Source organism: Natrix helvetica (genome assembly GCF_964273705.1).
Source record: "Natrix helvetica genome assembly, chromosome: 5".
Lineage (NCBI taxonomy): Eukaryota > Metazoa > Chordata > Lepidosauria > Squamata > Natricidae > Natrix > Natrix helvetica.
Window position 1 is genome coordinate 140,300,757 of NC_138551.1, and position 23,502 is coordinate 140,324,258.

At 45.1% G+C, this 23,502-nt stretch overlaps 1 pseudogene across 1 annotated transcript; it reads left to right on the forward strand.

Moving 5' to 3' along the window:
* The first annotated feature begins 410 nt into the window (after positions 1-410).
* Positions 411-18,855, forward strand: LOC309392765 (vomeronasal type-2 receptor 26-like; annotated as a pseudogene). Its single transcript has 6 exons — positions 411-637; positions 1,083-1,371; positions 10,314-11,109; positions 15,779-15,991; positions 16,549-16,675; positions 17,945-18,855. The product of its transcript is annotated as a vomeronasal type-2 receptor 26-like (transcript).
* Positions 18,856-23,502: the final 4,647 nt, after the last annotated feature.

A 23,502-nucleotide genomic window follows, 5' to 3' on the forward strand; every position in this document is an offset into this window, starting at 1 on the left:
TTCTAGATGATGGATTTAATTCCATCTCTGCCCCTCTTATTATGAATCACATGGGGATTATTTTGCTTTCATTTCCCTCCAGAGAATTTCTCAACAACCTTTGAGTCCAAGAACTGGTTGAATTATCCAGGGATCCCTCCTGAGAGGGAGAATTATGATGAAAGTTTCAGCTCTGCTCTTTGACCGAATCCTCCAGGGGAGACTTTGGGCAGAGAAATATGGAGTTTTGGGACAGGCAGGGTTTGTGCTCTTGAATGTCCGTCTCTCTCCTTTCCAGGTGAAGCTGAGTGTTTCTCTGAGTTTCAATCAAGAAAGCAACTGGATCATTTTTCACCTTGTGAGAGTCCTTTGAATTCTTCTAATTTTTCTTTAGAAATAGGAAGGAGATTATTTGATTCGCCCAATGAATGATGGACCTCCTGCTTCTGCTTCTGATGCTGCTGGTGTCCCATCCAGTCTCTGGGAAGCTGACAATGAAATGCCCACTGAGTTCGGAGCACCAGGATGGAAAACAACCACAGAGCTTTTACAAGCCAGGAGACCATCTCATTGGTATAGTCACCACTGGATATGAAATATTGCATACAAAGTTGCTTTTCAACGTGGCTCCTTTTCTTCAGTTTGTTTTCCATGATTTGTAAGTCATTCAGGGTGATGTAGTTGCACTCCTTCCATTCTAACACTCTCCTTCTTTTCTGTCTTTTTTCCCCATTTGTTCCTATATTGGGAAATATGTGTAATTTCCTGAATAATTTTGATTTCCAGGGCTTCTCTCTTTTGTCTTGTTTTGTGAAATAAACTCAAATCGAAAAATAGGCCTGAAAAAAAAGCTGAAAGGGCTGCAGATTATTTTCCTCTCTCAGTTCAATCCTTAATTTATCACTTGAATAATGAATTTTATTTAAAGTAGTGGTGGAACCAGTTGTAGTTGCTGTACCTCAGCCCATTCCCATATTTGTGTAACTGATCATTGGTTTTGGATCAATGTTGGCTTAAGGCTCAGTTGGCTTCTGGGGGATTATATATTTTTTTAAAAGTATTTGTTGGTGCTGTTGATTATAATAACTTTTTTTTAACAATAGGGATGTTTATGGTCTTATACATGGCCTAATATTCATTTTCAACATTCAAGTGGTCAACAAGAATTCCCAGCTCCTGCACAATCTCACACTGGGCTACAACATCCATGACAACTATTGGAGCACTTTCCGCACTTCAGATGCCTTGCTGGACATTCTCTCCACTGGAGAAGCCAATGTCCCCAACTACGGCTGTGGAAGGAAGGAGAACCTTCTGGCCCTTTTTGATGCAGCTAACAGGGACATCTCCATCCAGATGTCAACATTAGGAGGCACCTACAAAGTCCCACAGGTTTGTGTGTGTTTTTCTCCATCTGGTAAAGTGAGGGGTGGGTGGTGGTGGATGAGCAATAAATGAATCATGTCTTCTTCATGGAATCCAAGAGCTATTTTTCTCCATATTAGCAAAGATGTCAATATTTTACCCCATTATGTTCATGTTGAGATTAATCGTAAAAGGCCTGAAGTGCAAGCAATACATTCCCTGGAGAAGACATTCTACCAACTAACTGATAAAAAAATATCCCAGGTGGTTTGGGGCCTCTATTGGCATCTTCATTTTCACACATAAATAATGTCTACAATATCCAGTCAGATTGAAGTTGGCAGTAGTAGCATTTTATCTATCTAAAAAGTGGAATAAAAAGGACTTTAGAAATTATAGGCCAAATAGACTAGCAGATATTGTGGCTGAAATGTATGCCTGGATCTTCTTAGTTAAACTTGAGAAAAATGCATTCCTTGCAGAAGAAACAGAAGGTTTTAGGTAGTGAACAGCTATATAGATTTTATAAGAAATATTGCATGTCAATAATCTAATATTGGTAACAAATTTGTTTTGAAATCTCTCATTTATATCAGCAAACCAAAACATGGTTTGCTGGCTTTCTAGATGTTAGTGCATTTGTCATAATTAACAGAGTAATATTATATAGTAAAGATTGCCCTCAAAATGGAGCTCAGCCTGTTGGCCCTGATCCAGGCTCTTTCTCCAGGTCCTTGTTTGAGAGGGAGGTTGGGGCTCAACGGAGCAATGAGAAGAAAGATTGATACTTACCAAGGAGGAAGGGAAGGATGCATATTTGAACCCTTGTTAATGAGTCTAGATATTGACAACTTACTTCAACGAATGAAGGATCCAAACACAGATCATAAATAAATATTATTTCATTCTTTGGTAAAAATTACTAAATTAGTGGACCAGAGAAATGCAGTGCACATAGTATACAGTACTTGGATTTTAGAAAGGCTTTGACAAAGTAAAGCACCATCTATTTCTTCGAAAGCTAAAAATATGTGGGATAGACAGCATCACCCCCAGATGGACTCAGCCTGTAGTCCTCAGTGGAACTACATCTACATGAGGGAAACAAGCAGTGGGGACCCCAAGGTTCCATTTTAGGCCCAGTCCTCTTCAACATCTTCACCAATGATTTGAATGGGGGATAGATGGGGAACTCATCAAATTTACAGATGACACTAAACTGGCAGGAATAGTCAACAGCCCAGAAGATAGGCTCAAGATCCAGATGGATCTAGATGGACTTGAACCCTAGGCCCATCTAACAAAAGGAAATTCAATGGAGAGAAAAGTAAAGTCTTACACTGAGGCTAGAAAAACCAAATGTACAGGTACAGATTAGGTGAAACCTGGCTCAATAGCAGAAACTGTGAGAGGGATCTTGGAATCTTAGAGGACAATCTCTCAAATGTGAGCCAGCAAAGTGTGGCAGGAGCCAAAAAAAGCCACTGCAATCCTAGGCTGCATCAACAGGAGGAGAGAATCCAAATCCCGTGAAGTTTTGGTGCCGCTTTATAATGTCATAGAAAAACCACCCTTGGAATAGTGCATGGATGGAGAACCTTTTCAGCACCAAGTGCTCTTGTCAGGGGCGCAATCTGGAAGAGGAGTTGCCCCGTGTACATGCCAGTGCGTACATGTGCACCAGGCAGCTCCTCTTCCGGTTTCTGGCATGAGCCCACATGAAAATCAGCTGGCTGGTGCGCATTTGCTCGCAGAAACCGGAAGACCAGCTCTTCCAGTTCCTGGCACTACTGTACACACAGAGGCCAGCTGATTGTTGCACACACATGTGCACCAGAAACCCAGAAGAGCAATGGGCAAGGCCGCGCGTGCCAGGTGACATGGCTCTGCATTCCACTCAGCCCGAGCTAAGAAGCTGAGGCAGAGGGCTCCATTTTCTCCTCCTGGGGCCTCTGTGCATCCCGTTTTTGGCTTCCCCAGCCCCCAGAAGTACTGTGCCGGCCAAAAACTTTGGTCTTACTTTGCAGCTTCAGTCCGTGGGGCTTGCGAAGGTAAGGCCTGTACTCAGCAGGTGGGTGGGGGCTGGAGGGTGGGTGGGGTGATTTGGGCGGGGCAGCCTCATGGTCCCACATGGGCCGGATTAATGGCTTCAGTGGGCTATATCTGGCCTGTGGGCCGTAGTTTGAAGACCCCTGGTATAGGATCTCCTTCTTAAGCAGAGGGTTGGACTAGAAGACCTCAAAGGTCCTTTCCAATCCTTTTATTTTGTTATAAGTTCTGTTATAGGTACATATGTTTACCATGCTAAATATCTATTGGAACATGCTGATTTACACTGTGATATTATCATACTTACACATTGGATTATATACCCTGTGAGGAAGACTTGGGTTCTTTTTTCATAATAATTATCTGGTAATTAATAAATCAAGTTCAAAAGTTATGGTCTTTGGGAAATGACATCCTAGCCATAGATGGTAAGCCAATAGAGCAAGTAAGACCTTTCCTTACCTGGGGTTGTTTTCTCTGAGACTGAATCTTGGCTCCCTCATCATCAAAGGAGCTCAGTTAGATCAAAGACATGAGTGAAAGTGGTCCTTAAAAGAAAACCTCATAGCTCTCCAGCTTCCTCAGCCCCAATTATTGAAATATATGAGGCCAAGGTTTCCACCATGTTCTTATATCAATCTGATGTTTGGGACTTCAGAGAGAAACCACCAGCAGAACCAACCCAATCACAGCCTCCGAGGAGTATCTTGGGGTGGACAAAAGGACTCCAGCTGCTGCCCCTCAGAGATGATTTGGGAATGTACACTATTTCTACTTCGTCTAAAATCAGAAAATATGGGTATTGGCAAAAAATTTAATCTATGGAAACTAACAGACTCTGAAAATTGTGGCTGTTAGAACAGACAAAACTTCAATTAAAGACCAATCTTGGATTCTACTACTGACAAATTGTACGAGGAACTGAGGTCTCCCTGTTTCTTGTACAACTGGAGAAGAAGCTAAAAATATTCCTCCACAAAGAATCTGGGCCATAGAAGCATTAAAATATGCAGCAATCCTCAAAATTATAGTAGGCCATTTATTGGAATAGAATACTGCAGTTGGCATTTGCACATGTTAATCTAATTGAAATAAATTTTAGTGGTGAGATACAGTAATTTGATTTACATTGTTTATAGTTATTTTATTTATTTATTTTTCACTTTTATAATGCAATCTTGCTAATATTCTGTCTTTAATATTTTAAACAATGTCTAATTAACCAATTATTCTAATGCCTTCATGAGATCAAGATTGGATTTATTAAAATATAATAGTTTGGACTTGATCTGACCCCAAATATAACACAGCATTCTTCATTGTGTAAGGATTTTGAATGCAGCTCAGAATCTGATAAATCCAGTGAAACTCTGAAGACAAAGCTATGGATTATCAGATTTTATTTCTGCAGAAAGCAAAAGACTGGATGACCTTTTTGTCTCCAACCTTAACAGAGCAGGCAGAGAGAGAAAAACAGGCGCACGCCAAAAACCTTTCCAAACATGTTACAGCTCACACAGCTTGCACAGAACATCATTGCTATAGAAACATAATTTGAGATCACACAGATTTCATGATTTTAGTGCTCTGAAAACCATAGACTGTAGAAGGGAAAAGAAATCCATTTTCTGGCGGACAACTCAGAGCTTTGCTGGGGAATGCTGAACACGCATTTTAAGTTACAAGCAAGGCTACTTGGCAGAATCCACATTTTACTTTTCACAAGAAGTTACTTTGCTAGGCTAAGCTTGGCAATTCGCCTAGAAGTTTTATCTATGTAGTTGGCACCTTAGATTACAATGGAGCTTCTCTCAACAGCAATTTAACAAAAGATGAATTAGGTTACACTCTGTATGCTCTAATGCAGTGATGGCAAACCTTTTAGAGACCGAATGCCCAAACTGCAACCCAAAACCCACTTATTTATCTCGGAGTGCCAACACGGCAATTTAACCTGAATAATGAGGTTTTAGTTTAGAAAAACAACTCATACATGATTAACGTCTTTTCTCTGAAACCCCCCCCCCCACAATAACAGCGCTTTTAATGATACAAACACCTTTGTATTGAAAGGTAAACATTTGCCTTTGGCATGCTTTTGATTAATGTGACTTTTGCTATTGTATGCATGCTGATAATCTTTCTAACTTGACTCATACTTTGAGAGTTTGAGAGAAAACAAACTTTAATACAAAAATAAAATGAAAATAGAAATAAAACAAATCTATCTAATTGTTACATTTTGGCAGAAGCAGTTTGTCTCCCAGCTTCCCGGCAGACGGACAAAGATCAAAAGGAAAGAAGTTTCTGGAATGTGTGATGTAATAAGAAGCATGCGCAGTAAATCATTGCTGATAAGACCTTATGACCTGTGCAGTAATATCTCAGTTCAGTTCGGCTAGCAAACCAATTAACTCAGTGACAGAGAGCAACACATGCAGCACTCAGGTCATCTGTTAGTCCAGGAGTGTCAACCTCAATTTCAATGAGGGCCCCATTGTGGTTGACTTCGGAGGCCATGGTGGGCACGGCCAGCTCCCACTGCTGCTGTGCTCACTCTCCTTGGTTGCCCATGGTGAGTGCAGGAGGGCAAATACTCAATGATAGGATGGGAGACCACCAGGAGTGGTCAGGAGGAGAGGACAAGGGGATGGTAAAAGGCAGTAGGGCTGCTGGTGATCAAGTGCTAAGGCAGAATTTACCTCACACCCTTACTCTCTCTCCTTATAATCTCCTTACTTCCCATCTTTTTCCTTCCCTCTTCATTCTTTCTTCCACTCTTTCCTTCTTTTTGCTTCTTTGCTCTCTTCCCCTCTTTCATTATTTTTCTTGGTCTTTCCTGTCCCTTCTTGGATGCCCTAATTCAAAAGGGGAAACATTCCTTGCCTTGTGATCAAATGCAACTTTTGCTAGTAGTTTGTAGCCACTGAAAAGACTGAGAACAAACCAGGCTCAGTTTATTCCATGCTTGCATTCCATGGGGACAGACTACAGGACAGCAAAACTGTCAAAATGATGGCTCGGGTAGTTGATCAGAGCTCCTCTGTTTTTTATGTGCAACAGCTTTAGCATTTAAGAGCAGAGCTAAGTTATTTGCTTTACTATGAATACATAATGATCCTTGAAAGATCTCTTCCGTAGGGACCCTGCCATGCTCTAATTCAGACTGGAAATATAGCAAAGGAAACTATTTTCCCACTTGCTTTGTCCTTTTTTCCCCACTGGAGACAGCTGTTTGCAACCCACAAGGAGGGGATGCTTTCCTAAGAGCTCAGAATTCAAGGATACCAATGTGCCCATGACCACCACCAGATGGATTCGTAACTGGCTGACCAACCGCCCTCAACGTGTAGTCCTCAATGGAACTGCATCTACATGGAGGGAGGTATGCAGTGGAGTACCCCAAGGCTATGTTTTGGGTCCAGTACTCTTCAACATCTTATCAATGATTTGGATGAGGGAATAAATGGGGAACTCATTAAATTTGCAGATGACACCAAGCTGGCAGGAATAGCCAACTCTCCAGAAGATAGGCTAAAGATACAGAAGGATCTTGACAAACTTGAACATTGGGCACTATCTAATAAAATGAAATTCAATGGTGAAAAGAGTAAGGTTCTACATTTAGGCAACAAAAACGAAATGCACAGGTACAGTATAGTTGGTACCTTGCTCAACAGAAGTAACTGTGAAAGGGATCTTGGAGTCCTAGTGGACAACCATTTAAATATGAGGCAGCCGTGTGCAGCAGCTGCCAAAAAAGCCAACACAGTTCTAGGCTGCATCAACAGAGGTATAGAATCAAGATCACGTGAAGTGTTAATACCACTTTATAATGCCTTGGTAAGGCCACACATGGAATACTGCATTCAGTTTTGGTCACCACGATGTAGAAAAAATGTGGAGACTCTAGAAAGAGTGCAGAGAAGAGCAACAAAGATAATTAGGGGACTGGAGACTAAAACATATGAAGAACGGTTGTAGGAACTGGGTATGTCTAGTTTAATAGAAAGAAGGACTAGGGGAGACATGATAGCAGTGTTCCAATATCTCAGGGGTTGCCACAAAGAAGAGGGAGTCAAACTATTTTCCAAGGCACCTGAGGGTAGAACAAGAAGCAATGGGTGGAAACTAATCAAGGAGAGAAGCAACTTAGAACTGAGGAGAAACTTCCTGACAGTTAGAACAATTAATCAGTGGAACAGAATTTGCCTCCCGAAGTTGTGAATGCCCCAACACTGGAAGTCTTTAAGAAGATGTTGGATCGCTATTTGTCTGAAACGGTATAGGGTTTCCTGTCTACGCAGGGGATTAGACTAGAAGACCTCCAAGGTCCCTTCCAACTCTGCTATTGTATTGTATCTCAGGGTGGGGTCCTAGTGACAGACCCTCAAGGCCTCCCCAACCCACTAAGATACCTCCTGCTTCTACCTCCCTTCCTGCAACAAGGACTCACTTACTTTCCAAACCTCTGTCTCCTCTCTTGTTTCTCCGCTTCTTTGCCTTTGAAGAAGGGAGAGGAGAGTTGGCTGGGAAATGCTTTTTGTGCTGAGAATGGACACTCCTGGGTACTATAATATTGTGCAGATTCAGGCACCCGTCTTCTTTTGCAGAGTCAGGGATCCAGAAACTTTCATTCTCGGTGGGTGGGTGGGTGGGGAAAGTGTTTACCTGCAGGTCTCCTGCTCCTCCCCTTCCCCCAACTACTTTCCACTTAGCTACTTAATGAGGCTTCTTTGTCTCAAGGAGCAGCAAATGGGGCCAGACAGAGACAGGCAATCTGTTACATTCGGGCACGAGAGAACAGACTCCAGACGATAGTGACAACAACAGCTCTTTATTTAGTAGTAGTAGTGATCCAGCTTGGCTTGGGGTCTAATAGCTCCCCTTTTATAGGGATCTGGTACACCTCCCGTCCAATCAGAACAACCTCTTGTTCCCGCCCTAGTGGTGGACCTGAGTGGAGACTTACAGCGGTATATGCTAATATCTAACACCCCTCCCCTCTTAGATGGAGTGTTCCGGTTTGTGACAAAGTCCTGTAAGTATGCCGGTTTCTGCCTTACTCAGGTGGACCGTCGGATTTCGGGTTGAGTTGGAACGGGCGTGAGATCGGCGTGTTCCTCCTGTTCCATTTCGCTGGCAGGGGATGGTAGGTTCCCGTCGCTCGGAGGCTGTTCCGCTCTATCGTTGATCTCAGGTTCCACCCCAGGCTCCATGGTGCTGTAGTCCTCTGTGCTCGGATATTCGGGTTGTTGCATTGGCTGATTTTCCGACGGAATGAAGTCTTTGTTCGCTGATCGTATCCTCGTCGCCAATGTTACATTCGGGCACGAGAGAACAGACTCCAGACGATAGTGACAACAACAGCTCTTTATTTAGTAGTAGTAGTGATCCAGCTTGGCTTGGGGTCTAATAGCTACCCTTTTATAGGGATCGGGTACACCCCCCGTCCAATCAGAACAATCCCTTGTTCCCGCCCTAGTGGGGGACCTGAGTGGAGACTTACAGCGGTATATGCTAATATCTAACACAATCCAAGTGTGTTTGGCAGAGAAAGCATACTTCAGCCAAGGCACCCAAACTGCTGCCAATGGTGTGGGTGACAGCTGAGCATGCAAATAGGGTCAGACAGAGACAAGGAGGGTAAGAGAGTAATGTGTGTGTGTGTGTGTGTGTGTGTGTGTGTGTGCCAGAGAAAGCGTGCTTCAGCCAGGGCACCCAAACTGGTGTGGCCGACACCTGAGTAGGGAGGCAGAGGGTGTGTGTACTTTCATCCCCATTCAAGCAAAGCCTCTTATTTCCTCCCCAGCACAGTTGGGGCATGCAGGCTGCTGCCACCTAAGCACCCTGATTGCCCCCTCCCCAGCGAGCCAGCCAGCCACACCTGACCTGCTCCCTGCCGGCTCCTGCAAAGCCTCGCCATTCTCCTCCTCCTCTTCTTCTTCGTGTCGTCCTCCTCCTCCGCCCAAGTGGCAGTGGGCTCCACAGGACAGGTTTTCATTTCTGCCCTGGGGCAGAAAACTCTGGTGGGCTGGAAGTGAGTGTGAATGGCCTGGCTCTCCAGTACTTCCTGGGTCAGTTGGAGGCTTCCTTCAGCCTTCAAACAGTTGCAGGGCTTGTTTGGGGTTTTTTGCTTCCAGGTTGGTGCAAGAAGCTTTCCAGGGCTAAAATGGGGGGGGGGGGGAACCCTGTGCTTTCTGCACTCCATTTTGGCCCTGGAAACCCTCCTGCACCACCCTGGAAGCAAAAAATAAAAAATAAAACCCCTGCAACTGTTTGAAGGCTCAAGGAAGCCTCCAACTGAGCAAGAAAGCACTGGAGGCCCAGACTATTCACTTCCAGCCCAGCGGAGTTTCCTGCACAATGTGAGCACGCACACACACACACACACACACACACACACACACTGCATACTCATGCATCCCTCGCCCTGGCCCTTGGCAATTTTAAAACCCACTACTGTTAGCAACTCACATGGAGGGGATACTTTCCTAAGAGATCACAATTCGGGAATAACAGGGGGGAAAACCCTGCGCTTTCCACACCCCATTGTGGCCCTGGAAAGCCTCCTGCACCAACCTGGAAGCAAAAAAAAAAAACAAAACCCAAAACCCTGCAACTGTTTGAAGGCTGAAGGAAGCCTCCAATTGAGCCAGGAAGCACTGGAGGGGAGGAGGCCATTCACACTCACTTCCAGCCCACCAGAGTTTCCTGTGCAATGTGAGCCCCCACCTGCATACTCACGTGTCCCCCGCCCTCCACAAAGGCCCGAAAACCAGTTGCCCGGCAGGAGGTGCGCCTGCATGTGGATGCTAGTGGAGCTGGGCTGGGCTGGGGCGGCTGGCATACCGGGAGAGGATGCTCTGCATGCCACAGGTTCCCCATCACGGCTCTAATTCTTTCAATTCCTTTTTCAGATCAATGATGTAAGCGCTTCAGAGGCTCTGAGTGATAAAAGTCGATTCCCCTTTTTCCACCAGATGCAACCCCAAAGAAGGAATCCAGTACCCAGCAATTGTCCAGCTGCTCCTCCACTTCAGATGGACCCTGATTGGCCTCTTTGCTTCAGACACAGAAAAGGGAGAGAATTTCATGAGGGTTTTCACTCCTCTGCTTGTCAGGAATGGAATTTGTGTGGTTATATCACAACTATTCTCAACAGCTGGACACACAGCAGCCCTCAGGGATTCCCTCTCTAAGTGGAGACAAGTCAACGCTTTTGTTCACTTCATAGAATTTGATTTCATTTGGGAGAGAATTCTTCCTTTCCATTTAACACTTATGCGTCTCCCAGGACCCATTGAGGGGAAAGTCTGGATCATCACAAATTTTGCAGAGTATGCAATGAACAAGCGCAGACTTCTCAAATACATCCATAGTATTTGGGGCTTTGGTTATATGACTAAAAAAAGGCCAATGGATGATGCCTTTAAACCCTATTTCTTTGTGGAAGTAAAGTTTCAAGATCATTATTTTCATTGTTCTCTTTCAAAGAATGTCTTTTCTGTCAAAGGCCGCAGAAGATGCACCCAGAAAGCCCCACTGGAGACCCAGGGGAAAAGGGACAGAGGAAGGGCCCCAAATGACAACCACCTTTACAGTCTCATGAAGACTCTGGCCCAGGCCATGAATGCCGCCTATTCCTCTAGATCGAGGAGGGGATGGAAGGAGGATGAAAAGATGTTGGGGTCTCCAAGGCTGCAGCCATGGCAGGTATGGGGGTCCCGATATGGATCCATTAATCTTAGAAAATCTGGGTGCGTCTTATACATCGAATACAGCATTTTTTGCCTCCCGAAGCCACGCCCTCTTCACCAAAATGGCCGTGCATACCCTTATGGAGGCTTTCAGAGAGCTCCTGGGGGCTGGGGAGGGCAGTAATGAGCAAAAAATGGACCCTTTATGCCCCCCCAACCCCCAGCAGCACTCTATAAGCCTCCATAAGGGTATGCATGCAATTGTTTTGACAAAAAACAGGCTACTTTTTGCGAAAAACAGGCCATTTTTTGCACATTCCCCCCCCTCCTGGACCCTTTGCAAGCCCCCCCCCAACGCTATTCATGACTTTTTTTTAGAAAAAAGGGGGGATGGTTTCACAAAAAGGGGCTGTTTTGGGGAGGTTTGCAGAGTGTAAAAACTTTTTCCCCCTCTTAGAAAGCTCTTTATCTGGTTGATGAGAATTCCATTGATCAAGTGCTTTGCCAGCAGAAACAAAGTCTTAGGTGCTGCAGATTGTCAGCGATTTCCTTCTCCAGCACATGGATAAATACATCTGGAAACATCTACCTATCTACCTACTCTCTCTCTCTCTCTCCCTACCTACCTACTGTATTTCTCTCTCTATCTCTCTTTATTTCTCTCTCTCTATCCCTTTATCTACCTACCCCCCCTCTCTCTATCCCTACCTACCTACTGTATTTCCTTATCTCTATATCTCTCTCTATTTCTCTCTCTCTCTCTATCCCCTTATCTATCTCCCTACCGCCCTAGCTAACTACTCTCTCTCTCTCCCTACCTACCTACTGTATTTCTCTCTCTTTCTCTCCCTCTACCTACCTACCTACCTACCTACCTACCTACCTACCTACCTACCTACTTTAAAAAAAAGGCCTCTTCAAAACCTTGGTGCATCTTATACTCTGTTGCATCTTATACTCCGAAAAATACAGTACAAGTTGTGGCATGACAACCTTTATAAATTAGGAGGAGACCCTGAGACCATCTAGCCCAACCTCTCCTCTTTGCAGGAATCCCAGTTCAAGCTTCTCTGACTGATGGCTGCTCAGTCTTTGCATTCAGATGATCCATGAAGAGGAGACTGAACTTCTCTGCTTTACTGGCTCAGCTCTAAAACAGCTCATCCTTTTCTCATATTTTTTCTCTCATTCAGTTAAAATCTCCTCTCTTGTAACTGCATTCACTATTTCCATGTCTGACACTCTGGAATAAGAGTGAGCGGATCTTACACTCGTGTGTAACAGAAGTCAGTTATTGGAAGAGGGTTGTATCCAGTGGTGGGATTCAAATCTTTTTACTTCTGGTTCTGTGGGCATGGCTTGGTGGTCATGTGATTGGGTGGGTGTGGCTTGGTGGTCTTGTGACTGGGAGGGTGTGGCTTGGTGGTCATGTAACTGGGTGGGTGTGGCTTGGTGGTCATGTCATTGGGCGGGTGTAGCCAACTTGACATCACTCACGTCAAGGGGTTCTTTGCCTGGCCTCCCCTTGCATCAACCAGATACAATTTCAAGGAGATACAATTTCCCTATCTATTTATTTACTACTAATGAACATCCAAAATACACAATTTAATCCTATGTATATATGCCATATGTGTACATACATATTACAAGGTATAGTGTGTGTATAGGCACACAAAACGATACATTATCTACTTTATACACTGTATGTGTATGTACACGTACACACACACACACACACACACACACACACACACACACACAGAGCTCTTCTAAAACTATACACATTCAACCTCACTTATTGCATTTGGAAAAACATACCCAGAGTCCACTTTCTGCCACACATTTAACTATCACTTCTGCACATTAGAACATTACACAGGCCTTCCGGTGTTCTTCCCTAGCCTGCACATGACTGTTAGAGCCTGGAGATGCCATGGGTTGAGTAAAATGTGGCAAAGCTCACTTAACAACGCTCTTGCTTAACAACCAAAATGTTGGGCTCAATTGTCATAAGTCAAGGACTGTCTCTGCCTTCCTCTGCATGGCAGCCTTGTCCTAATAAACTCCTTCCCTTTTCTGGCAATTTTCCTCTGTTAGAGGCACCAAAATAATCCAGAGGATATAAGGTATCCAGCTGGAGCAGGGGGTTGGACTAGATGGCCTCCAAGGTCCCTTCTGACCCTACTAGAGCAGGGGTTGGACTAGATAATGACCTCCAAGATCCCTTCCAGCCCTTTCAAACATTGTTGTGCTGTTTGAAAGAGTCTTCTGAAGCCATGGTTTGTGTCCTTCCTTTCATTTTCTCTCTTTCCCTCCCTCCCTCCCTCCCTCCCTCCCTCTCTCCCTCCCTCCATGTATCTATTGACCCATCCATCCAACTATATCTCATTCACTTCCTCCTCCCTCTATTTCTTTCTTTCCCTTCCTTCCATAACTCCCTCTTTCTTTCTCTCTCTCCTTTCCTTTCTTTTCCTTTTCTTTCTTTTTCCTTTTCTTTCATCTCTCTCCTTCTCTCTCTTTCTACCCCTTCCTTTCCTCCTTCCAAAGCTAGAGATCCACCTGAAACAAAAACTTCTTTGGATGAAACCGCCCATTTTACACACACACACATGCACACACTCTTCCAACCAGCTCTGCGCCTCGCCTCATTGATGGGCCGGTGGCCGAAGTCCTTTCCAAGCGCCCGGCAGCATCCCTTGCATCCCAGGAAAGCCCGGCTGATTAACTTACTTTGATCGGTCCCTCTTCTGCACAGGCAAGCTTCTCTCTCTGGGGCAGGCAGAGAAGGGGGACTTGCAGGGTTAAGAGTGTGTGTGTGTGTGAGTGTGTGTGTGTGTGTTTGTGTTTGTGTGTGTGTGTATGTGTGTGTGAAAGAGAGAGAGAGAGAGAAAGAGCGAAAGAGGGGGGAAGAAAAAAGAAAAAGAGAGTGAGAGTGAGGAATCAGAAGCTTTTCAACCTTGTGGGCCGCCTGGGAGGAGGCTGAAATGGGGTGAGGGCCTCTCCCCTGTTCCTCTGGATCTCCCTCCCTCTTCCCCAACTTTTTCTTTCCTCCCATCCATTCTCTCACCCTCTCCTGAGAGCAAGGCGGTGCTGCTTTTTCTGAGAGTTTTCTGGGCTCTGGAAGGGGCAGCAGGGCGGGGGGAGGGGGTTGGGTTCCCCAGAACTTCTTTGGGAGAAGCAGCATTCTGAACTCCACATTGGTGTGTGTGGGGTGTCCACTGAGGGGCTTTTAGCCGAAGGCGCCAAAGGCCAGGGGGGAAATTGGAGTGGCTCGGGTGAGCCAGGAGGGACGATTATAAAGTCACTTCCGGTTTGATCGGAGGGTGGTTTTAAGCGCTCTGAAGGCTTCAGGGAAGCCTCCGGATGGTCCCTGAAGCCTCCGGAGGGCCTCGGGGGGGGGGTCGGGGGAGGCTCTTTTTGCCCTCCCCAGGCTCCTATAAAGCCCCTGGAGCCTGGGGAGGGCGAAAAAAGCATGTAAAAATGGGGGGGTCGCGCATTGTGCGCGTATCCGCACTGGGTGGTCGCGCGTTGCATTATGGGTGTGGCACGCCCGCACTCGACCCCCCTGCACTCCCCCCACTTGTGGCACGCGAGCCAAAAAAGGTTCGCCATCACTGTCCTAGTAGCTAAAAAGCAGATATTTTTCTACTGTGTGCTAATCATAAATATTGTTTCGGGAAACTTGGTATTTCTTTTTAAAATTTTATTTTATTCCAAAGGGTAAAATACAAGTTTTGGAAAACTTTTTAAATGAAGTTTCAAATAAGGCTCCTAAGTTGAAAGACTTTATATTCTTTAAAGCACATCAAATTCAGTTACTTTAAGATAGTATTAATGACCATATTAATGACAACATAGAAAAATTGATGACCAATGGCAAATTGTTATCCATCACATTCAGGTTTTATGGAAAGATTAAAAAGGGTTAAACATTATTTGAGTTTCATTTTGAAGACAGTTTTTATCCACTTTCATACCACCCCTCAGGTTTCCAATCACATCACAAAAATTGTTTGTGAGTCCTTTACTGAAATCCAGTTCTATCACCAGAGTTCCCATATTCTATGTAGGAAGTGTGATGATATGTGAGAATGACTTTTGGGATGAGGGAAAGAGAGGCTGCCTAGGGAAGGATCAGAGAAGAGGGGAGAATCCTGCAGCTGAATAATGGGAGAGAAAGAAACTCAGAAAGGATCCTCGATAACTTTTCAGGCTGAGAAAAGAGCTGGTGGGAGATTTGTTCTTTCAAATTTTCAAAATTTTGTTAATGTCACATAACACATTAATTAGAATTAGCACATCTGGAGATGTTTTCCATCAGGATGACCAGGGAGAAGATTAGCCTGACAGATTTCTTCTTGATCAACCCATGCTTTCTGGGAATCTACCTGTTGTTTTCAAAAGGTTTATGGATCATCTTTTTTTCTATGTTCATTTTATTTGTCATCTGCTCTAGAATGTTTCCTATAATTGACAAACTGTGTCAATTATATTTTCTCTATATTTTGTCAGTATATGATTGGCATTTTTTTCTCAAACTTTTTCAAACTAATTAAGATAATGGCAGTATTTGTATCCTATTTAACCATATTTGGAGATTAGACAATTGTAGAAGAAAGATTCAATGTGGGATAAGAAACAAAGTTTTCTGTTTTTCAAATTTCTGGATTTTCCTATTCTAGTTTCATCCATTTCTGAAGAAGAATGAATTTTGGAATATTTCTCACTTTAAACTGTACTTGGACCAAAATGGAGAGATAACAGCAGATCTGGGCATTGGCGGCTTCTTGGTTCTCCCAAAGGAGGATGCCAAGAGAAAGATGTTGGCGTATTTTCAAAGACAGAGACTTTCTATCGAACAAGATGCTCTTTCACAGCTAAAGTTGCTTAATAAGGTGGGAGAAATGTTGGTGTCCTTTCTCTGTTTTCCAAGTGGGCAAAGCCTATAGTCTCCAGGGTGGTTGGCCTCCCATGCCAGTTGGTGACATCTAATGGAAGTTCTTCCACAGATGGGACTTTGCCATGTTTTATGGAAATCTTTCAAGATCGTACTGGTCAGAAGTTTCTTTTTTCATCATATTAATTTCATAATAAAAATCTAATGGAATAAATGTTTCCTAAATCTTTTACAATAAATTTTATTCTCAGTTTTAATATGAATGTATCATCATATGTACATCTTTTTTCAATTCCATCCCTCCTGACATTATTAGACTTTATTAGTAGAAAAGTACTTTATTGTAATGTTAAATGCCAAAAGCAAAAGGGAGGAACTACATGAAGAATCTTCCAGTAGTTAGTTTTACCTCCTGCATCTTCTTAGAAGTCAAATATTCATATTTACTTACATGAAGACCAGAGGCTATTTGGCTAATGTCAGTATCTATCTCTATTTTCCATGAATGTTGACTACTAACACATTTTCTTTGGCATTCCTCATTTTTCTGCTCAGTCCCTGCCTCAGTCCAACTGTGCGGAAAATTGTCATCCTGGTTTTGTCAAGAGGGCTCGAGAAGGAGAGCCAGTTTGCTGCTATGACTGCGTTCCTTGTCCGGAGGGGACCTTCTCCACTCAGGAAGGTGGGTCACACTGAGGAAAATGGGAGGCTTTGTGGAACTGGATCCATCTAAACATTTTCATGGAAGTGCAAGTTAAAAGACAGAAGCTCACCTTTTTTTTTAACCTGCACAATTTCTTATCTAAAAGGAAGTAAATCAAAAAGACTTTGAAGGAGGGGCTGGGAGGAGATGGGAGGAGGGGGTGGCAGACTGGGCAAGCTTTACTAGCAACCGAGGAAACATCTCCCCTGCTGATGGATTCAGAGACCAGACATCACAAGGTTCATTCCAAATTCTCTGTCTGCCTCTTGCAGAGTTTATTCTTTTTATACAGTTTTCACAAGCAAAGCAAAGAGCATATAGCAACAACATTTTATTGGTGCATTCTCCTTGTCAATCTCTAAGAACATCCCAGCCAGGATAGAGTCTTACATATCTAGATGATGTCTGGCACTGCTAATTAGTTGAGCTCATAGGAATCTGATGTAACCAGCTACTGAGATCATGGCAGTGTGCTGCGCATGTCTGTACGTAACCTTTCCTCCATTCCTACACCCTGCTCTTTAGTTTGTACATGTGCTGCTAAGTTCACCTTTCTAGGAAGATCTGAATTCTTTGAAACTTGATGAATTGTTTTAGGTCCACCTTCTGAAAGACCTTGCAATTCACTGTATATTGGATTCTCCCCTTGAGGATCACTGAGAAGGTGTCACTGGTCCATAATGTGGTGCTGTGGCTAGTTATGGGGGGAACTCATTACACAAATATTCTGCCTGTCATGTAGATCAATCAATCAGTAGAGAGATGGAAGGGACCTTGGAGGTTTTCTAGTCATATCCCCTGCTCAAGCAGGAGACCTGATACCATTTCAGACAAGTGACTGTCCAGTCTCTCCTTAAAAACCTCCAATGTTGAAGCACCCACAACTTCTGGAGGCCAGCTGTTCCACTGGTTAATTGTCCTCACTGTTAGGAAATTTCTCCTGAATTCCATCTTACTTCCAGATGTTACAAGATACTGTAGATTTCCTCTAAATCCAGTATATTAACTGCCATGTGGCAGGACACAAGATGTTTGCCTAAAAAGATTATATGATTTGTTATTAACCTCTAATAATGTAGCTTCCTATGAGTTACATTACACATTACACCAGAAATAATTAACACCCTAGCACTTTCCTCACCTTCATATACCTAGCTACTTTTTAAAAAGATTACATCCTTCTTATGCTAGATTTAACAAAAAATTAAAGGACAGGATTTTAAAGAAAATTGATTTTTGGTTTCTCAGATGCAGAAAAATGCACCAATTGTCCAGATGATAAATATCCAAATGTGGACAGAGTCCAATGTATCCCCAAAGTTGTAACCTTCCTGTCTTATGAAGAACATCTGGGCATCATCCTGGTCTCTTTTGCCCTACTCTTGTTTCTAATCACAGGCCTTATTTTAATCATCTTCATTAAATACCGAGAAACTCCCCTTGTCAAAGCCAACAATCGGGACCTCTCCTACATCCTCCTGGTCTCCCTCCTGCTTTGCTTCTTGTCTCCTTCTCTCTTCATTGGTCAACCAAGGAAAGCCACCTGCCTTCTCCGACAAACAGTTTTCAGCATCATCTTCTCATTTGCCGTTTCTTCTCTCTTGGCCAAAACCATCACGGTGGTGCTGGCTTTCCTGGCCACAAAACCAGGAAATCGGGTGAAGAGATGGTTGGGGAAGAGCTTGGCCAACTCCATCATCCTTTCTTGCTCTGCTATCCAAATTATCATCTGCTCCATCTGGCTGGGAGTTTCTCCCCCCTTCCCTGACTCTGACCTCCACTCCCAGCCTGGAGAGATCATCCTGCAATGCAACGAAGGGGCTGTTGTCATGTTCTACGTCACCCTCAGCTACATGGGCTTCCTGGCTGCCATCTGCTTCACGGTGGCTTTCCTGGCCAGGAATCTGCCTGGGGCCTTCAACGAAGCCAAGTTGATCACCTTCAGCATGCTGGTCTTCTGCAGCGTCTGGGTGACTTTTGTGCCCACCTACCTGAGCACCAAAGGGAAATACATGGTGGCTGTTCAGGTCTTCTCCATCCTGGCCTCCAGTGCTGGTCTGCTGGGCTGCATCTTCATCCCCAAGTGCTACATTATCCTTCTGAGGCCAGAGCTGAATACAAAGGAGCAGCTTACAGCCAGGATAAATGTAAAAACATGAGATATAATCCATTAGAATATTTAAAGAATTGTAAAAATTTCAGTTTGTTGCAGCAATTAAAACCAGAAAGCACACAGGTAACTGATTCAGCAGGATTCCTTAACTTCTCTTTACATATAAGAATATATACAATACCATTCAGCATACAATATGAGGAACACAGAAGCAATATTCATAGAAGGAAGTCATTGCAGCAGAGACAGATAGAGAGGCTAATATATTGTACAGAGGCTCTCATTAGAGGCCAAACCAACTCTTATATATAGTTCAGGAAGTCTCAGCCATGCCCAGACTCCAAGCTGTCTCCTATGGCCCCACACAAACAAATTCTATGTTTCAGCTATCCAAAGAGTCCCCATTGGTTGATCTATTCCAGTCTATGAATATTTATACTCTGAGAGTATGCAGGAGGCAAAAAGAATAATATTTGTATTTGTTTTGAAATGGGAAATGGTTGAATGACTGGACTTATTGCATCCCCCTATTCATCCCAATAAATCCAGCTAAAGAGAACTCTGTGAAAGTTATTCAGGCATTTAATATTCAGCCACTCCCAAGAACCAGGCAGTTTATGGAAAATAATCTGAGCAATTTTATTCCTTCTGACAGTGGCTGAAAGTATAGATGTTTGTGTGTGTGTGAGAGAGAGAGAGGTGTGTGTGTAAAATGGAAGCTGCAGGATCCATGCTCCAAGAGTTGTAGAATTATCTTCATCAGATCCCTCCACACCAAGGGGGGGGGGGCGTCCCTGAAGGCTCCCTCGCTTAGAGACCCCATCAGCATCCCTTTCCCCACAGCTGCCCCTCCCTTGGGAAATAGGGTTTTCTACCAGATCCCTCACCCCCCCCTCTCCTTATTGGGTGTTAAGGAACCCTCAGACATCTGATTCTTCCCCCTGATACAATTCTCCCCAGGCCATGGGGCTGCAACCTCGGGGAAGGGCGAACTGCGAAGCAAAATCCCCGAGGTTTCCCGGAGCCCGGCGCTGGTGGATCTGCCGCCCCGGAGAACCCTTTCTCCGCCGCCCTCCTCTTCGGCTCCAGCCCCCCCGGAGACCTCCAGCACTCCCGGGGTGGTTCTCCTTCTCTCGGATCCGGGCCGCCCAACTCCCTGCCCCCGTCCCTCGTGTAGCCTCTTCGGAAGGGCTTCCGCAGCCTATGAGCTCCCACAGGGCCGGGAGGGAAGAAGCGCAGAGCCGCCTGCTTAGCCCTCCGGCCCCGCAGCCAGGCTGGGAGGAAGGCGATGCAGGCACCCGCCGGCTCCGCTGCTTCCTCGCCCACTGTGCTCCCCCCTCCTGGCTTCCCAAGAGGCTCTCAGCCAGGGGGGGGGGGGGCTTCTGCGGGGCCGAGGCAGCGGGAGGGGGGTGGGGAGGGGGGCTCAGGCCGAGAGCACGAGGGCCCAGAAAGTGAAAGCAATAAAGGAAAGGAAGGAGAGAAAGGAGAGAAAAAAGAAGAGGGGCTTCCAAAGGTCTACTGAGCAAGGCAGGGGGGAGAACTGGGGCTTTTGCCAGGTATGGGCTTCCTTCTTGAGCGCAACACAAGCCAAAATGGGCCAGAAAAGAGGTGACGTCACCTGTCAACCTGCCTGTCAGCCAAGCAGCTGCGCCTGGTCTCTCCCCCCCCCCCAGGGGATCGGGCCCTTCTTGCGGGGGCTGCGGAAAGGCCCCTCCCTGGGCTGAGCTGCCTTGCCCGACCTGCCTCTTGGGGGCTCCCTCCGGAGGGAGATTCGGTCTCTTCCTTTCTCTTTGGGTCTTCGGGGCTCCCATTTCCACACGCGGGGAATCCGGGCCGTCTCTGCCGGGGGCTCCCCAGAGGAACTGAGGCACAGAATCCATTTCACTCCGATGCTTCTGCGCTGGGTGTGAAGGCCGCTCAGGTCACAATCAGAGGCGACTCCGGGGGGGGTTTCCTAACCGGGCAGAGCCAGACCTTCCGGGAAGCCTCGACCCCCTGCCTGGAGCTTCTGGGAGGGAGGGGCTGCTCACTCTCCCTGGGCTGAGTCTGCCTGAAGCGGCCTAGTGGTCCAAGAAGCAGCCAAGAAACAGAGAGATTCCGGGTTCGAATCTCACCTTTGGCGTGGAAGTCAGCTGGGGGCCTCTGGGCTAATCGCTGGTCCCAGAAGTTAACTGTCAGCCTTTGTACAGCTGCGATGAAGACACAACCCTCCACACTAAGGTGGATTAAGAAGAGCAATGAGTGGATCCCGCTGTCTTTACTTCTCTGGATCTGGATCTCCCCAAACCCGGACTGAAGGTTTCCCTCTGGGAGAGGAAGGAGGAGGACGGAAGGCGCCACCCAGGCGGGGCTTCCTTTGCCAAAATGCAGGTGATGAGCCCCACCAGACACGGACCAGCAACACACACACACACACACACACACACACACGCACACACAACCTTCTCGTCCTTGTCCCGCACTGCCCAACCCATCTGCTCTTGGGAGAGGAGCCGCAGCCCCCAATTCCATTGTCCCTTCAACCTCCCTCCCGCGGAGGACCCGGTACGCTCTATCACCAATCAACTGCCCCCCTCCTTTCTCAACCTCAATATTTGGCATCTAGGAAAGCGTGCAAGGCTGCTCCGGGGTTTACACGGTGCCTGGAGGCTGCAAAGATCTGGATGGAGAGGAACCAACCCAACCCCAACGAAAGATGCGTGTCGGCCCACCTGGGTCTGGAGAGGCGTCCTCTTCTTCCTCTTTCCCCGAGGGAGACGAAAACTCACCTTCCCCAGACGTTGCTGTCCAAAGTCGGTCTGAAGCCCGGGCGACTCTGTCGGCCACTTCCATCTTGGCAAAGGGCAGCCCTGCCTCGGTGGCCCCTTCCTCGCTCTCTGCAAAGGGGGACCTGCAGACAAGGGGGAGGGGGAGGGGCAGCTCAAAGGGCCCAGAAGGAAACCTCCAAGCAGAGTTTGGGAAGATGAATAATAACAGGGTTCGAAGGGACCTTGGAGGTCATCTAGTCCAACCCCCCCAAGCAAGAGACCCTACACTTTTCTGACAAATGGCAGTCCAGTCTCTTTTTGAAAGCCTCCAGTGATGAAGCTCCCACAACTTCTGTTCCCTTGGTTGATTGTTCTCCCTGTCAGAAAATTTCTCCTTATTTTCAGGTTGAATCTCACCTCCTTCAGTTTCCATCCATTATTCCTTGTGTGCAATATGAGGAGGATCTAGAGGAGTAAAAAAGGGGGGCTATGAATACTTCTCTTACTCATCCTCTGCCCTTTATTTGTAGATCGCTGTTTAATCACATAGCTTGTTTTGTTTTTTTATTAAAAGAGTTTTGTACAAACAGATTTTCCCCCTTTTCACCCCCCCCCCGCCATACAATGTAAATCTCATACAAATGCTATACCCCCCCAACCCCCCCGCAAAAATTCACATTCAAATATTATACCAAATACTTTGCCCCCTCCCCCCGTCTTAAAGTAAATTACTCGTAACCCCTCTCCTCCCAACAAACACAATATAAATTTCTCTTAGATTAATAATAACACATTGATCCCATTTTCTAAGCTAATTTAACATCTATAACTCTTAATATAAATTTCTCCTAGAATAACAATGTTTCGTTAATCCCATCTTCTAATTTATTCATACATATATATTGCCCCGCCCTCCACCCTAACCCTCCCCCACCTCCCACACAAACCCACCCCCCTGACTTCCGCTGTATACCACTCTAACAATTCCAAACATCCCATATACTATTTATTCTGATCATCTATCAGTCTAAACATTCTTACCTAAAGGCTACATAATAACTCCTAGTCTGGTATTTATTCTGTATATAATCAATCCATTTTGCCCATTCCTGTGTGTAATCCTCCTGTTTCTGAGCTTTTAAGAAAGCTGAAATTTTTGCCATTTCGGCGAACCCCGCCACCTTCTGAATCCATTGATCAATTGTCGGTAAAAAATCTTTTTTCCAATGTTGCGCAATCAACAACCTAGCTGCTGTGACCATATACAAGGCCAATTTTGTTTCCCCTTTGGTAAAATCCTTAGCTATACCCAATAAAAACATTTGCGGAGTGAATTGTATTCTTTTCTTAAATACATTCTGCATAACCCACCATATTTTTATCCAAAAAGCTTTAACCTTGTTACAAGTCCACCATACATGAAAAAAGGTAGCATCTAGACACCTGCATCTCCAACATTTTGGTTGAACATTTGGGTACATGCATGATAATTTTTTAGGATCTAAATACCATCTGTAAAACATTTTGTAAAAATTCTCCCTTAAATTCTGTGACTGTGTAAATTTAACATTCTGAACCCATATTTTTTCCCACGTTTCCAACATAACCACTTCACCAAAATTCTGAGCCCATTTAATCATACAATCCTTAACCAATTCACTTTCTGAGTCTCTTTCTAACAGTACATTATATATTCTCTTAACTTGTTTTGGGCCAATCTCTTTTATCTGCTTAATCAGTTCCACTTCTTTATCCATAAAACCGACCCTGCGATCTTCTTCCCATCTCTTCTGTAGCTGTATGTAATGTAACCAATTTAAAGTAATTCCTTCTTCCAACAGCTGTTCCAAAGTTTTTAACTTCCATTCACCCCCATCAGCGATAAGCACATCTTTATATAAACAACCCCCGAGTGACTTAATATTCGTAATCCCCATGGTGTCTGC